Consider the following 16,194-nt stretch of genomic DNA (forward strand, 5'->3'; position numbering starts at 1 on the left):
CCACGACTGACACCGCCGCAATCACCGCCAGCGGCCCCGTGATGTCCTCAGACAGTGGCACCACCGCAGACATGCCCCATCCAGAACCAGTGGAGAGATACATCCACTACCTCAGTCCTTGGCAGGATGAAGCACTCTGGGCACCATGCCCTCTCCAGAACCAGTGGAGAGATACATCCACTACCTCAGTCTTTGGCAGGATGAAGCACTCTGGGCACAAAGCCCCCTCCAGAACCAGTGGCGAGATACATCCACTACCTCAGTCCTTGGCAGGATGAAGCACTCTGGGCACAAAGCCCCCTCCAGAACCAGTGGAGAATGACATCCACTACCTCAGTCTTTGGCAGGATGAAGCACTCTGGGCACAAAGCCCCCTCCAGAACCAGTGGAGAAAGACATTCACTACCTTAGTCCTTGGCAGGATGAAGCACTCTGGGCACAAAGCCCCCTCCAGAACCAGTGGAGAATGACATCCACTACCTCAATCCTTGGCAGGATGAAGCACTCTGGGTACAAAGCCCCCTCCAGAACCAGTGGAGACTGTTATCTACTTGAGAGACTGTGGCTTTGCACCCCCCAGGATAAAGCAGTGGGCAAACCACCCACTGGAAAGACTTGAGAGACTGTGGCTTTGCACTCTCCAGGATAAAGCAGTGGGCAAACCACCCACTGGAAAGACTTGAGAGACTGTGGCTTTGCACTCCCCAGGACCAAACTGTGGGCACGGAGCCCCCTCGTGGAGCAGTGGCGTCGTGCGTTCATCAGGCTGAGGTGCCCCCCCCTCCCCCTGATGTGCATGTATATTTTCTATCTGATGCCCCTCCAGTGTTCTCTCCGTTTGGAGTCAGGTATCATGTGTGGACCTCGCCCATGCATTTTGGGCCCAGTGGTCTGTGGACAATAATTGGTGCACTATCAGGACTTGTGTATTTGGTGTACATAATTGTATATACTGGATTTTGAATTTTGATAATGATATTTCACATGATTACATTCGTTCAAATAATTTCCTTTTGTCCTTACACTCTTCCAGGGGGTGCGGGGGGGTGTATATGTAATGTTGCAGCATGCATTTGTGTGAATAGTGTTGTGGGTGGGGGTGTTGCGTGTGTGTGTCACTCTCTTTTCCCTCCCCCTCCCCTGTGTTGTAGGTGCAGTACGAACCGTGGTCGTCCCCGCCGTCGTTGGAGCTCCTGATAGAGGAGCAGGAAGACCATCATCGGCAGTATCTGCAATTCGGGCTCCATGGCGTCCTGGTTCTTTGTGGGGTGTGGAGAGGTGAGTGTTTTCCCTTCTGTGTTCTGTTTCCGCTGTGTTTTTGTTCGCGTTGGTTCCGCCCCGGAAAAGGTGGCGGATAGGCCTGTTGGGAGAGGGTGGGCGGTACATTGTCTTCTTTCTGTCTATTGGCGGTGTCCACCATGCTGTTTGTTTGTACCGCTGTGGCGGTCGGAGTGTTAAAGTGGCTGGCTATGTTGGCGGTTTCCGCCACAGTCGTAATTCCATTTTTTTTACCGCCGGCCTGTTGGCGGTTTTACCGCCACTTTAACACCGACCAGCAGGGTTGTAATGACCACCTTGGTGTTTATTTTTCTTTCTCTTTCTTTAAAGTGAGATAATTTATGTGACAATCCTGCTGAATACCCATGTAAGACAGGAAGCAATGTTTCTTTTGTAGCACACCAAAAATTCAACTGTGCGGTTTCAGGATATATCAGAATTGGTACGCACTAAGCACTTTTTTTGTAATTTTGAAATGTGGTAGAAACAAATATTTGAATACAATCAATGTTTGGCGAAAGTGGCTGTCTATGTTGGCGGTTTCCACAGCAGTCGTAATCCCATTTTTTTCTCCACCGGACTGTTTGCGGTATTACCGCCGCTTTATCACTGACCGCCAGGGTTGTAATGAGGGCCTAAGTGATTTTCCCCGAATCACAGGATGTTGCTCAGGTGCTCAGACTCAAACTGTGCTCCCCAGATCCAAAGTTGGCAGCTCTGGCCCTTACGCCGCATCCTCCCCCCTAGGGTTCTTTGTCTGGTGCGTGCTGGGGCAGTCTGTAAAAAAAATGTATATACCGCTTGGTAACACAGGTTCTGCCATTTCATAGTGCTGCAAAGCTGGTGCTGTTCTCAACAAAATCCCCATAATTCATTTGCTTCGATCTTGCAGAGATGAAGAAGTGAAAAAGCTATGTCAGGATTGTAATCAGTGATATTCTTGTTTTGTCAAGACCTCTGCAGTGGGTCCATTAACCAAATGACTTGAGTAGAACTTAACACTAGGCTCCGAAGGGGAACCAGCCAAGCACATAGGTTAGTTCTAGACAAGAATATGGCATAAGGTGTTGTCTCCAAAATGATGGAAAAGGATTTTGTGACTCCAAACACAAGCACTTCATGGCCTCAAGTTTGATAGCAAAAAACATTTAGCCTTCGGATGTAAATTGGGCCTTTTCAAATAGAGGTCAGTTAGCGCAAACTTGATACAAAGATATTACAGTGCTTTACATGAGTACTGGCTACATCACACAAAAACACATTCATTTTTGGTAGCAAGGGGAGTTTAGGGCCCTCATTACGAGTGTGGCAGTCTGAAGAGCACCACATTCGCGGTGGTGGTTTTACCGCCGCTGTGCTGGCTGTGAAGACCGCAGTATTATGACTGCGGCGGTTTGGCAAAGCCAAACCGTCACAATGCCGCCAATACCGCCAGGGAGGTGGGACCGCCGGATTGGAGGTGGGCACCTCCAGCCTTGTGGGAGCTGTAAGACCACCAGCGGTATTACGAGTAGGCACACCGCCAGGCTTTTCATGGTAGTGCCCTGGCAGTAACACACCCGGTGACAGGGATCTCCATTCCTTTCGCCAGCACACGCACCCCCACTCATCAACACACATTCATACACGCAACTCCACTGATCCGCACACCTTCATACATGCACCCATGCACCCACACTCCCTGACATACAACCCCACTCGCTTGCACGCACCCATACAAACACCCCTACTCGCATGCATCCCAATACACACACCTACTCACTCGCACCCAACACCCCCCTCTGCTTCCATTCAGACACACACACCCTCCACGCACACATACGTACACACACGCACTCACGCACACCCATATCTCTACACATACATGCACACAACACACACATGCACACAACAACCCCCCCCTTTTGGACGGTCCACCTACCTGTCTGGATGAGGTGGTCATCCGGGAGGAGATGGGTGTCGGCGTTTCCTCCACCAGCACTGCACCTCCCTGCAGGAACTGCCGTATTACGTCTCGTAATATGGCAGGCAGAGTCCTTTTGACGTGGTGTTGCTGGCGGTGGAACCGCATCTCACCTGCCATTGGTCAGGCTGACGTGTCGGATTTCCGCCCTTAAATGGGTGGAAATCCTTGGGTGAGTCCTAATATGGTGGTCTTCAGACCGCCAACACTGGCGGTCTTTGGGCGCCAACAACGACGGCGATCTTTCCACAAAACTGCCGAAGTAGTAATGAGGGCCTAAGTGATTTGCCCAGAATCACAGGATGTTGAGCAACTGCTGAAACCTGAACTGTGTTCCCGAGCTACAAGGCCGGCAGCTCTGGCCCTTGGGTCACATCATCTCCCATACAATTCTTAGTCTGGTGCGTGTTGGAGTAGTCTGAGAATAACTCATTTTTTTTACATAGCGATTGGTGATACAGATTCTGCCATTTCATAGTGCTGCAAAGCAGCTGCCATTCTTATCAAAATTGCTATAATTTATTTGCATGGACCTTGCAGAGATGAAGAGGTGAAAAAGCTATTTCAGGATTGTAATCTCCGACATTCCCGTTCTGTCAAGACCTCTGCAGTGGGTGCATTAACCAACTGATTTGAGTGGAGCTTAGCACTAGGTGATAGCATGTGCTCTTGATAACCTCCTGAGGGTCACCAACCAAGCACATAGGTTAGTTCTGGGAAAGAAGGCGGCGAAAGGTGAAGAAAAAGTGAAACGGACTCTGCTGCTGCAGTAAAGCTCTGAAATGAACAGGCGTTGGATACAGCATTGCAACTCACTGGAGTGTGCACTGAAACACTTCGGAAAGCGTCTATTTGCAAAATAATAACATTCTGAAATCTAATACATATTCGAATGAATTAATATGTTCCAGTACTAAGGTGAAACAACATAAGGTAAACAGGGTTCACGAGAGCTCCATTTTCGTTCCGGGCACCTTAATTTGTGATTTCTAAGGTCGGAGGTCACAAGGGCGAGCAAAAGTAGCATCTGCTAGCCCTCGCAACCCCCGAAAGATGTCCGTGTGCCTTCGTTGACTCATTGTGCGCCCCTGTTCACAACATCCCCTGTGTGTGCCTCTGTGAACTCTGCAGTCCCTGTTTGGCACGTACCCTACACTTGCTGTTCCTCTGTGTGTGCCCGTGTTCTTTTTTAACAAACAAAACCCATCAAGTTGACAAAGCAACAGAACAATTCTCTACCATTCATCGCTCTCGGAGACAGCATCAACTGCATAACTCACTCCTCAAACATACCAACTGCATAACTCACTCCTCAAACATACCAACTGCATAACTCACTCCTCAAACATACCAACAGTCACAGAAACAACATAAAATACAGGACTTTCCCGTACCCTCCTACATACAACAGAATAGCAGCAGTGCCAGGTCTCTGGCAATGAGATTCCACTTAAAAAACACAACCTAACAAAGCTGAATGACGCCTACCGGGCAATTAAAAACCATTCACTAGTTGTGAATGGCATACCACATCTCTAACATCCGGGGACAACTTCCTTGGAATATTTGGCCACTTTTGAGGAGTAGATTGAGGAGTATAGTGTAGAAAATACGTTTTTCTTGAAGGGAGCACATTTGAGAGTAGAACAGAGAAGACGTAAGGATACTTCAACATAGATTTTCAAGCTCTGACGTAGGCATGTATTTGTCCCAAGTGCTGTAAGCTTCTTTTAATTTTGCATCTTCTGCCTTGACCAGCTCCCAGTACCACTTTGAGACGGGCATGATGCACCAGGCTTATCACAGTCCTCTTTAGCCTATACTTATTGAGAATGCTCATTTGATATAAAACAGACTTTTTCGCCAGCAACATATACCGTGCAGACAAGTCGTTTACATAGCTAAGATTTACCGATTGTTTTTCTCTCTCTCACCATTTTTTGACTCTACAACAACAGCTCAGCCTTGAAAAGGTCGAGTAGACGAAATACGTGTCAGCTGCGTATGATCTGTACATGTACCTCCATATCTTCATTGCAAGGATTTGATGGACGTTGGGAAAACTGCAAGAATGAAAAGACTCCTGATTACTTCAATCTGCTGAGGATTTTTAGTTGTTTTATATACTCTTTGGACTGTATTTGGAGGTGCGCTTCACTATAATTATTGCAAGCTCACAGTACCATAAGGAGACTTATTTTTTAAGTAGAGACTCATCTTGGATCCACTCATCATATTCCCAGAGGTATTGTTCATATCATTCTGTGTTCTCCACAACAAAGCCAATTGAACATATTTGAACGTGGAAATAGATACTTGAGGGATACCTGTTATTTGTAGTACAAAATATCAAATTAAGGCTATCACACAATTTTCCCTACCTGGTTATTTGTGCCTCCTTCAAAGGAAGGCTGAGTTTGTCATCCAAACAAGGTGATGTACCTGAGGAATTCCAAATTAGGGCAAAACTGGCATAGTACTGGTTGTTCAGGGTTTCGCCTAATATTGATTCAAAGAAGTGCCCTAGCATTTAGTACTTTCAGACAAACTTTCTTGAAAATGTTCAGAGTTTCGAACTCACAGCTGAATGTTTCTGGCCAAATATTTTGACTTTGCGTGTGTTGTCCGGGGAAGCAAGCAGTCTTCTACAGTTTTTGAACTGAAAGGCATAATACTAAAGTTGAAAATCTCGAAGTGGTAGGCACACCCTTGTCCAGCTTTTTCCTAAGCCTTTTTCTTGCATGTCTTACTCCTCTTGGTGTCCAAATAAAATTACTAATTATGCCTTGAATGCGGGAATTGCTATCCTTAGCAATTGAGAGTGGAATAGTATTAAAATAAAAAAGTGTACTTAGGTAGGATTTACATTTTAACTAAATTCCACAATCATGGATTATTAAAGGTCGTTTTTTCCACTTCCATAGCAGGCCTTCAATATGTCTAGCAACTTTGCTCAGGTTTCTCATTGGCTTCCCGTCCAAAACCTGTCTAACAATGACTTCCAAGTATCTTACCTGTTTATAATATTTGCTCTATTTATTTTTTAAATTCCACGTCACAGTTTCTGTTTTAGATTTGTTTAAATGAGTGCTGACACATATCAGTTACTGTTGCAAACATATAGATGCCACACAACACACCATTTAAATGATCAGGCAGGAAAACGTGTATTTGCTCAAATAAGTTACACCTTTCGTAATTTGATATCTGTGACATCATTGGTTTTAAGTAGGCAATGTCTTTGCAACTGGATGTTTAAATCACTAGTGGGCAGTGGTGGCCGGCAGCTTTAGGAGGGAGGGGGCGGGCGGGATACACACACACACACACACACAGACATGCATGCACGCACGCACGCACATCCATTAACAACACTCATACCATTCAAACATGCACGCACGCACCAAACATTCATTTTAAAAGATCGCACACACTCATTCTTTCACACACACATGCACGTACATCCATTAACAACACTCATAACACTCAAACATGCACCCGCACACCAAACATTCAATTTAAAACATCACACACATACACACACACACACACACACACACACACACACACTTACCTTCAGCCTCCAGGTCCCAGGAGGGTTGGGACTGCTGCCTCTAAGGTCAGCCAATGAGGAACGGCAGGTCCCAGGAGGGTTGGGACTGCTGCCTTCCCTCATTGGCTGACCTTAGGGCAGCCAATGAGGGAAGGCAGCAGTCCCATCCTCGTCACAGAGTGGGATGGGGTCAGTGAGACTGCTGACCCCACCCCACTCTGTGACGAAGTGTCACTGATTGACACTCACCCTGGGCACTTCAGGGCTTAAACCTGAAGCGCCCAGGGAGAGTGTTAAGGGGTAACGCTTTCCTCGTCACCCGGGGGAGGGCCTCGAGGCACCTTTGCTGAGCCGAGGAGGTCACACCCATAGGAGCTGTGACCTCCTCAGCCCAGCAAAGTTCAGCTCAGGCAGCAAGGAGTGTGCGCAAATCGCGCATGTCTGCTCCTGGCTGCCTGAGCTGAACATGGAGAGTGTCTGTCAGGCTGACCTTTGTTCAGCCTGACAGACACTCTTCATGAGGGGCAAAAGTTGGGGGGGCGTGGCCCCTCTGCCCTAAAGGACGAGCCGCCACTGCTGGTGAGCATGTATTTTAATTCTTTGACATTTCTTACTAGAAATCTACAGGTGACTTACCACGCTGCTCTCCAAGTCTGAATCCTTGGTGATTCCCGGATGTACTGGGCAGAGCATTAATTAGCAACAGATATTGGTTGTGCTGGACTTAAGTTCACGTGATTTGTATTTCATGGTCTGAGATGGCGAACAGTTGTTCCAATATTACCGAATACATCCACACTGTGCCACTCTAATGCAATTCTTTTACATGTTTCAGGTAATGAACATATTCCAGGTCTTAACTTTTGATTGTAAAAGGGTAAGATTTTTCCTCTGTGGACACTATGGCCCTCATTCTGACCCTGGCGGTCGGTGATAAAGCGGCGGCCAACCCGCCAACAGGCCGGCGGTCCAAAATATGCAATTCTGACCCTGGCGGGAACCGCCAACACAGCCCGCCGCATTAACACTCCGCCCGCCACGGCGGAACAAACAAACAGCGCGGCGGTCCCCGCCAACAGCCAGGCGGCAGACAATGTACCGCCCACCCTATCACGACCCACCAATCCGCCACCTTTTCCGGGGCGGGAGCACCGCCGATAAAAACACGGCGGAAACAGACTACGAACGGGAAAACGCTCACCTCCACATACTCCACGCGAGATTCCGGCAGTATGGAACCCGAGTTGCAGGTCATCCCCGCACTCCTATACCTGCTCCTGTACCAGGAGCATGCCCGGCGGCGCGGAAGACATCGGTGAGTACTGCACCTACGACACAGGGGAGGGAAAAGATTACCGGCACCCACCCACCCACCCACACCCACTACAACACACACATCAATGCATTCCCACAGATCACTGTCACAACCCACAAACCCCCCCCTCCGAAATAATGCAAAGACCAAAAGAAGAGATCTTAAACGGGCAGATTTATTGAAAAATGGACAGCAGTAATCCCAATAAATAAACAAACTATGTACAAAATATATACATCTACTAAATGTAGTCCAACCACTGTCCGTGGACCACAGGGGTCCTGAGCAAAGGGGCAAGGCCCAGTCCCACGACAAGAACTCCACGGAGAGAACACTGCAGGGGCATCAGAAAGAAAAAAGGACAGGCACCTCAGGGGGAAGGGAAGGGGGGGCACCTCAGCCACTTGAGTATACGACGCCAGATCCACGAGGGGACTCCATGACCACTGGCCCATCCTGGGGAGAGCAAAGCCACAGTCCATACAGTGGGTGGCCTGCCCACTGGGCCATCCTGGGGAGAGCAAAGCCACAGTCCAAACAGTCCATACAGTGGGTGGCCTGCCCACTGGGCCATCCTGGGGAGAGCAAAGCCACAGTCCATACAGTCCATACAGTGGGTGGCCTGCCCACTGGGCCATCCTGGGGAGTGCAAAGCCACAGTCCATACAGTCCATACAGTGGGTGGCCTGCCCACTGGGCCATCCTGGGGAGTGCAAAGCCACAGTCCATACAGTCCATACAGTGGGTGGCCTGCCCACTGGGCCATCCTGGGGAGAGCAAAGCCACAGTCCAAACAGTCCATACAGTGGGTGGCCTGCCCACTGGGCCATCCTGGGGAGAGCAAAGCCACAGTCCAAACAGTCCATACAGTGGGTGGCCTGCCCACTGGGCCATCCTGGGGAGAGCAAAGCCACAGTCCATACAGTCCATACAGTGGGTGGCCTGCCCACTGGGCCATCCTGGGGAGAGCAAAGCCACAGTCCATACAGTCCATACAGTGGGTGGCCTGCCCACTGGGCCATCCTGGGGAGAGCAAAGCCACAGTCCATACAGTCCATACAGTGGGTGGCCTGCCCACTGGGCCATCCTGGGGAGTGCAAAGCCACAGTCCAAACAGTCCATAACAGACTCCACTGCCACTGGAGGAGGCATGTTGGCCAGAGGACATCCTGCAGCCCTGCCCGAGACAGATCCTGCCCTGCCACGTCTGCCAAAGGGCCAGCGGTTCCTGCCTGGAAGGGCCCAGTTCAGCGGTTCTTGACTTGAAGGGCCCAGTTCAGCGGTTCTTGAGACGGCGGTCCCCAGCGGAGCGGTGCTGGAGACGGCGGGGCCCAGTTCAGCGGTTCTTGCCTTGAAGGGCCCAGTTCAGCGGTTCTTGCCTTGAAGGGCCCAGTTCAGCGGTTCTTGCCTTGAAGGGCCCAGTTCAGCGGTCCTTGCCTTGAAGGGCCCAGTTCAGCGGTCCTTGCCTTGAAGGGCCCAGTTCAGCGGTTCTTGAGGCGGCGGTCCCCAGCGGAGCGGTGCTGGAGACGGCGGGGCCCAGTTCAGCGGTTCTTGAGACGGCGGTCCCCAGCGGAGCGGTGCTGGAGACGGCGGGGCCCAGTTCAGCGGTTCTTGCCTTGAAGGGCCCAGTTCCGCGGTTCTTGCCTTGAAGGGCCCAGTTCAGCGGTTCTTGAGACGGCGGTCCCCAGCTGAGCGGTGCTGGAGACGGCGGGGCCCAGTTCAGCGGTTCTTGAGACGGCGGTCCCCAGCGGAGCGGTGCTGGAGACGGCGGGGCCCAGTTCAGCGGTACTTGCCTTGAAGGGCCCAGTTCAGCAGTTCTTGAGACGGCGGTCCCCAGCGGAGCGGTGCTGGAGACGGCGGCCATTCTATGGCCAACTGCTCATTGCCTGGTGGTGCCCTCCTGGGCAGCGGGGATGGTGCTCCTTCAATGCCCACCTGGGCTGTGGGTGGTGGGGCCCTCCTGGCCAGCTGGGCTGGGTCCTCCCTGGGCAGCGGCTATGGGGGTGGTGGGCTCTCCCGGGGCAGCTGTGCCGGTTCCTCCCTGGGCAGCGGCTATGGGGGTTGCGGGCTCCTCCTGGGCAGCTGTGACGGGTCCTCCATGGGCAGCAGGCCTGCTGCCTGACTTCTCTGCCTTGCTGCCCTTGCCCTCCTTAGTCGGGAGTCTGTGGCCCTTTCCTCCCTTTGGAGCTGTGGCTGTTGACGGTGGCTGGCTAGTGTCCTGGGGGGATATAGAACCCGGGCTCCGGCGGCGGCCCTTCCGCCTTCTGCTCCTCTTCCCAGGGGGTGGGCTGGCTGTCCCCTTGCTGCTGGGCGAAGATCCAGACCTGCGGGCTGGTGGGCTCCAATACCCCTGCACCCTTGTCAAGGGGGCTGCAGGGCTGGTGGTGGCTGAGGTGCTCTTCTTACCCCGACGAGAAGGAGGGGGGGGCTCAGGGTCAGGAAAGAAGGTAGCAGTAGAGAGATAGATTTTCCTGGGACAATGGATAGTGGTAGGTACAGTGGGAATGGGAGTGGAGGGAGAGGATGTGGTTGTAGGCGAGACAAGTTTGCTGTCTTTGGGTGCAGGTGCAGGAGCGGGAGGCTGTCGTGAGGTGGATGGCTGTTGGGTGGGTGGGTGGCTGCGTTTGTGTGGTGTGGAAGAGGGGGTGACAGACACAGTGGGAGAGGACACAGGGGACGTGTAAATGGCAGTGGGGGTGGTGACTGCACGTGTGCGGACTGGACTGGAGGGTGTGCTGGTGATGGAAACACTGGCTGATGGTGAGGTGAATGAAGGTGTGAGTGTAGACGTCACAGGGAGGGAGGAGGGAGACGAGGAGGTGGGGGTCACAGAGGTGGTAGTGACTGTTGGCATGTCTGCATCGGAATGTTGCTTGTGTGAATGTCTGCGTGATCTGTGGTGCTTATGTTTGGATGAGCTGCTCTTGGGTGTTGAGGTGTGTGCAGGCTGGTCTGATGGTGTGGGTGGGACAGGCAGAGGAACAGGAGACTGGGAGGAGGGAGTTAGTAGAGGGAGGCAGGAGACAGGGACAATGGCTGCCGTCAGTGCTGAGGCCAGAGCCTGGAACGATCGCTGATGGGCAGCCTGACCCGAATGAATGCCCTCCAGGTACGCATTGCTGCGATGAACCTCCCTCTCCACCCCCTGGATGGCATTCAAAAGGGTAGTCTGCCCAACAATGAGCGTTCGGAGGAGGTCAATGACCTCCTCACTGAGGGCAGCGGGGGTAACAGGGGCAGGGCCTGAGGTGCCTGGGGCGAAGGAGATGCCCGGCTTCCTGGCAGAGTGGGCACGGGGCGAACGCTGAGGGGCTGCTGGGAGGGCGGAGATGGTGCGCTGGGTGGCGGCTGTACCTGTAATGGCGGGGTGCACGGATGGTGCCACCCCCGCAAGGGAGCTCCCTTCCGAGGACGTGTCCGTGTCGCTGCAGGGTCCAGTCGTCCCCGTTGTGGAGCTCCCCTCGCCCTCCGTCTCACTGGTCCAGTCAGACTCTGTGGCATGGCCCTCCTGGGCCATGTGAGATGCAGCTCCCTCCTGCCCCGATGCCACTTCTCCTCCGCCTGATGATGCTGATGCACACAAGCACAGAAAGACAAACAAAAAGGGGGGGGGGGGAGAGAGAAATAAAGAGATTTTGAGTACATGGATCACCGGTACAGTTAGCGGACATGACAGACACAGATGCCCCCTGCACTAAGTTGCGCACTTGGGGTCCCCTACGCATTCCGTGGAACATGCCCTACACGCCTAGAGTTGACAACTGCACCCATGGATGACACGGCCCAGGGATGGCTGTACTGGCACACTACTGAGGGTGGTGGCTGGGGACACAGGGGCTTACGGGGGTGCCCAGCCTACAGATATCGGCCTGGCCTAGGGGGACCCACAGCCCTCCTCCCCCACCCAGACACCTCTACTGCGCGACAACAGAGTAGATAATGCTTGTACTCACCCCCTTGTGTCTGCTGTGCTGCCCTCACGCGCCCATCCAAATCAGGGTAGGCCACTGCCAGGATCCGGAACATCAGGGGGGTCAGTTGACGGCAGGCACCCCGCCTACGTTGGGAGGCCATCCCCAGCAGAGACTCGGCGGTCTTCTTGGTCCCGCGGCGGATGTCCTCCCACCTCTTGCGGCAGTGGGTGCCCCGTCGATGGTGGACCCCCAGGGTCCGGACTTCCTTGGCGATGGCACGCCAAATCCCGATCTTCTCATGGGCGCGGACCTATGTGACACGTACAGGGAGGGAGAAATACCACGTTCAAGTTTGTCTGCATTTTCGTTGCCAGTGGCCCAACGCCCCCCATCCCCGCCAGGCCCCCCGCCATGCCCCCCGCCAGGCCCAATATGCCCCCCATCCCCGCCAGGCCCCCCGCCATGCCCAACATGCCCCCCATCCCCGCCAGGCCCCCCGCCAGGCCCCCCGCCAGGCCCAACATGCCCCCCATCCCCGCCAGGCCCCCCGCCATGCCCCCCGCCAGGCCCAACATGCCCCCCATCCCCGCCAGGCCCCCCGCCATGCCCCCCGCCAGGCCCAACATGCCCCCCATCCCCGCCAGGCCCCCAAGCCAGCCAGTGGCCCCAAATCCATATTGAATTAAACTCACTTGTTGGTCTGGAGGACCGTAGAGTAGCGCATACTGGGGGAGGACCCCATCCACAAGTTTCTCCAACTCTTCTCCAGTGAAGGCAGGGGCCCTTTCCCCAGGCGCAGCAGCCATTGTCCCTTCCAGACCGAGGTCACAGCAACACTTGCAGTATAGGTCCTCTCCTGTGAAAGTTCAAGTCGCAAGTGAATAAGTAGATAGAAAATGGCGGTTACGTCCGCGGCGGTGCGTACCGCGGCGGTGCGTACCGCCACCGCCGGCGCCCTTCGCCATTGGCTCCTGAAACCCATAGGCTTCAATGTTAACCAATGCGGCTTCGCGCCGCGGTCTTCGACCGCCGACAGCCGCGGTGTGCCACGCCAGCGCATTGACCTCACATCCCATTGTCACACTTCACAGGTCAGGCAGCCGCCATTTCGAGGGTCCACATGGCTCAATTTCAACTGCGTCACACAGGCCTAGGCCTTGCATAGCCACTCAGACACGCCATTCACTGCATAGAGAATCGTTTACTGTGCAAGCTGTGAGTACGTACCTGTGGGTTGCTTGACTGTGACATGTTGTCCTTCCTAGGCACCGTCCGCTGGGTTTGGCGAGGAGACGGATGAATCCTCCCGTGTACAGGCCGCTGGTGGACCTGTCGACAATGGAATCACGCCACATTATCCTGACCTACCGGCTTGACCGTGCCACTATACATGAACTGTGTGCCCAGCTGGAGCCCGACCTGATGTCCCCCATCCGCCAACCCACAGGGATTCCCCCTCTGGTGCAGGTCCTGTCAGTACTCCACTTCTTGGCAAGTGGGTCATTTCAGACAACAGTGGGAATTGCTTCTGGGATGTCTCAGCCCATGTTTTCGAAGGTGTTATCCAGAGTGTTGTCGGCCCTGATGAAATACATGAGGAGCTACATCCTTTTCCCTGAGGTGGGCGAATTGGCTGCAGTGAAGGGTGATTTCTATGCCCTTGGACATATTCCCAACGTCATTGGTGCCATTGATGGGACCCATGTGGCTTTGGTTCCCCCAAGAGACAGGGAGCAGGTGTACAGGAACAGAAAAAGTTACCATTCCATGAACATCCAGGTGGTGTGTTTGGCTGACCAGTACATCTTGCATGTAAATGCCAAATTCCCAGGGTCAGTGCATGACGCCTACATCCTAAGGAATAGCAGCATCCCTTACGTGATGGAACAGCTACAGAGACACCGTGTATGGCTATTGGGGGACTCTGGGTACCCCAACCTGTCGTGGCTACTGACCCCAGTAAGGAATCCCCGGACCAGGGCAGAGGAACAGTACAATGAGGCCCATGGGCGTACTAGGAGGGTGATCGAACGCACCTTCGGCCTCCTAAAGGCCAGGTTTCGGTGCCTGCATATGACAGGTGGATCCCTAATGTACTCACCTAAGAAGGTGTGTCACATCATCGTGGCCTGCTGCATGCTTCACAACCTGGCTTTGCGCCGCCAGGTGCCTTTCCTGCAGGAGGATGGTCGAGACGGTGGTGTTGTGGCAGCTGTGGAACCTGTGGAGAGTGACGAGGAGGAAGACGACGGGGCTGAAACAGACAACAGGGACAGAATCATTGAACAGTACTTCCAATAGGACACAGGTAACAATTCAAACATAATTTAGTAAATGTGAACTACTCCCCTGCATCTCTGCTGCCTGTCTATTTGCCCCAGTGTATGATGACTGAGTTGTGGCTTTTCCCTCCCTATTTCAGATCTGGGGTCCCCACTACGAGTCCTGTGCTTCGTTTCCCCATGGACTACAGCTTTGTGGCAGCTGTTTGTTGACTTCACTATGTACAAGGACATATTTGCACTGTCATGTCAATTACAATATTTTGAAATCACAGCCAGACTCCAGATAGTTTTGTGCAAAATAGGTGTTTATTTCAGTGCTCAAAATGGGATGGGTGGTTTCAAGTGGGTGGGGGCTATGGTGAAGGAATGTCCATGGCAGAGTCCAGAGTAACAGTCACACAGGTGCATTGTCCATAGGCCTGTGGAGAGATGGAGCATGGGCAGTTCAAGGATGGACAGGGTGACAATGTGGGACAGTGGGATGACATCAGGTGGTATCCTTTGCTGGCGGGGGTCTTGACATCCTACTCTGTCTTCTTGCGAGATCTCAGGGCCCTCTTGCGGGGTGGTTCTTCTCCTGCAGGAGGTGGGGGTCTGGTGGGCTGCTGTTGTGCGGGGGCCTCCTGTCCACTAGCGCCGGCGGAGGTGGTTGGCTGTTCTTGGTCCAGGCTAGTGGCAGGGGCCCTTTGTTGTTGTTGAGTGTCCGTCCTGGTGTTGATGAGGTCCTGCAGCAGCCCTACCATGGTAACCAGGGTGGAGGTGAGGGCTCTGATGTCCTCCCTGTACCCCCGATAGTGTTCCTCCTGCAGTACCTGGATCTCCTGGAACCGGGCCAGTACCGTCGCCATCGTCTCCTGGGAGCGGTTGTATGCTCCCATGATGGTGGTGAGGGCCTCGTGGAGAGTGGGTTCCCTGGGCCCGTCCCCCCCCTGTCGCACAGCTGCCCTCCGAGTTGCCCTGTTTCCCTGGGCCTCTGCCCCCTGGCCGGTGTGCCCACTACCACTGCCCCCAGGTCCCTGTTGTTGTTGGGGTGGTGGGTTATCCTGGGTGCCCTGTAGTGGTAGACACACCGCAGATTGACGCGCCCTGGAGACAGAGGCATGGGCCCGCTGGGTGGGAGCTGTGCTGGTGTTCCCAGAGGGGTTTGGGTCTGTAGTGGCCTGTGCCTGTGTGAGGGGAACCGACTGTCCAGAGGTCCCCGATGGTCCGGGCTGGTCATCAGTGTCCAGGTCGACAGAGCTGCTGTCATCGCTGACGGCCTCTTGGGTGGGGGGTGTGGAGAATTCTGGGCCCTCCGTGGCGGTGTGTTGACGGTCGGGTCCTGCAGGGGTATAGAGGTATGGTTATAGTTTCAATGTGTGGCATATGGGTGTATCTGTGGGTTCCCGTGTCCCCAAGTGCTGGCATTCGTGTGTGGGGGCTTTGGTGAGGGTGGCTTGTGGGGGGGATGTGTATATGCATTGGGCATGCTTTGGTGATGGGTGTCCATGCTTAGTGGACGCATGCAGGCCTAGGTTTTGGGATGTATGGGTTGTGATGGTGAGACATTGGCAGGGAATAGGTGTGCTGGGGGTGGGGGTGAGGATGGTGGTGGGGGTGAGGGTGGGGGTGAGGATGGGGGTGGGGGTGAGGGTGGGGTTCGAGGATGGGGGTGAGGTATGATTTGGCATGCAGGTGGGGGGGAAGCAGTAGTGAAGCTTCAACTTACCAGAATCCATTCCTCCGCCGACTCCTGCGAGGCCGTCAGGATGCAGGCTGTTCACGACTTCCTCCTCCCATGTTGTAAATTGTGGGGGTTGAGGTGGGGGTCCTCCGCCAGTCTTCTGCACGGCGATGTTGTGCCTGGATACCATGGAACGCACCTTCCCCCGTAGGTCGTTCCATCG

This window comes from Pleurodeles waltl, chromosome 7 (assembly GCF_031143425.1).
Source record: "Pleurodeles waltl isolate 20211129_DDA chromosome 7, aPleWal1.hap1.20221129, whole genome shotgun sequence".
Lineage (NCBI taxonomy): Eukaryota > Metazoa > Chordata > Amphibia > Caudata > Salamandridae > Pleurodeles > Pleurodeles waltl.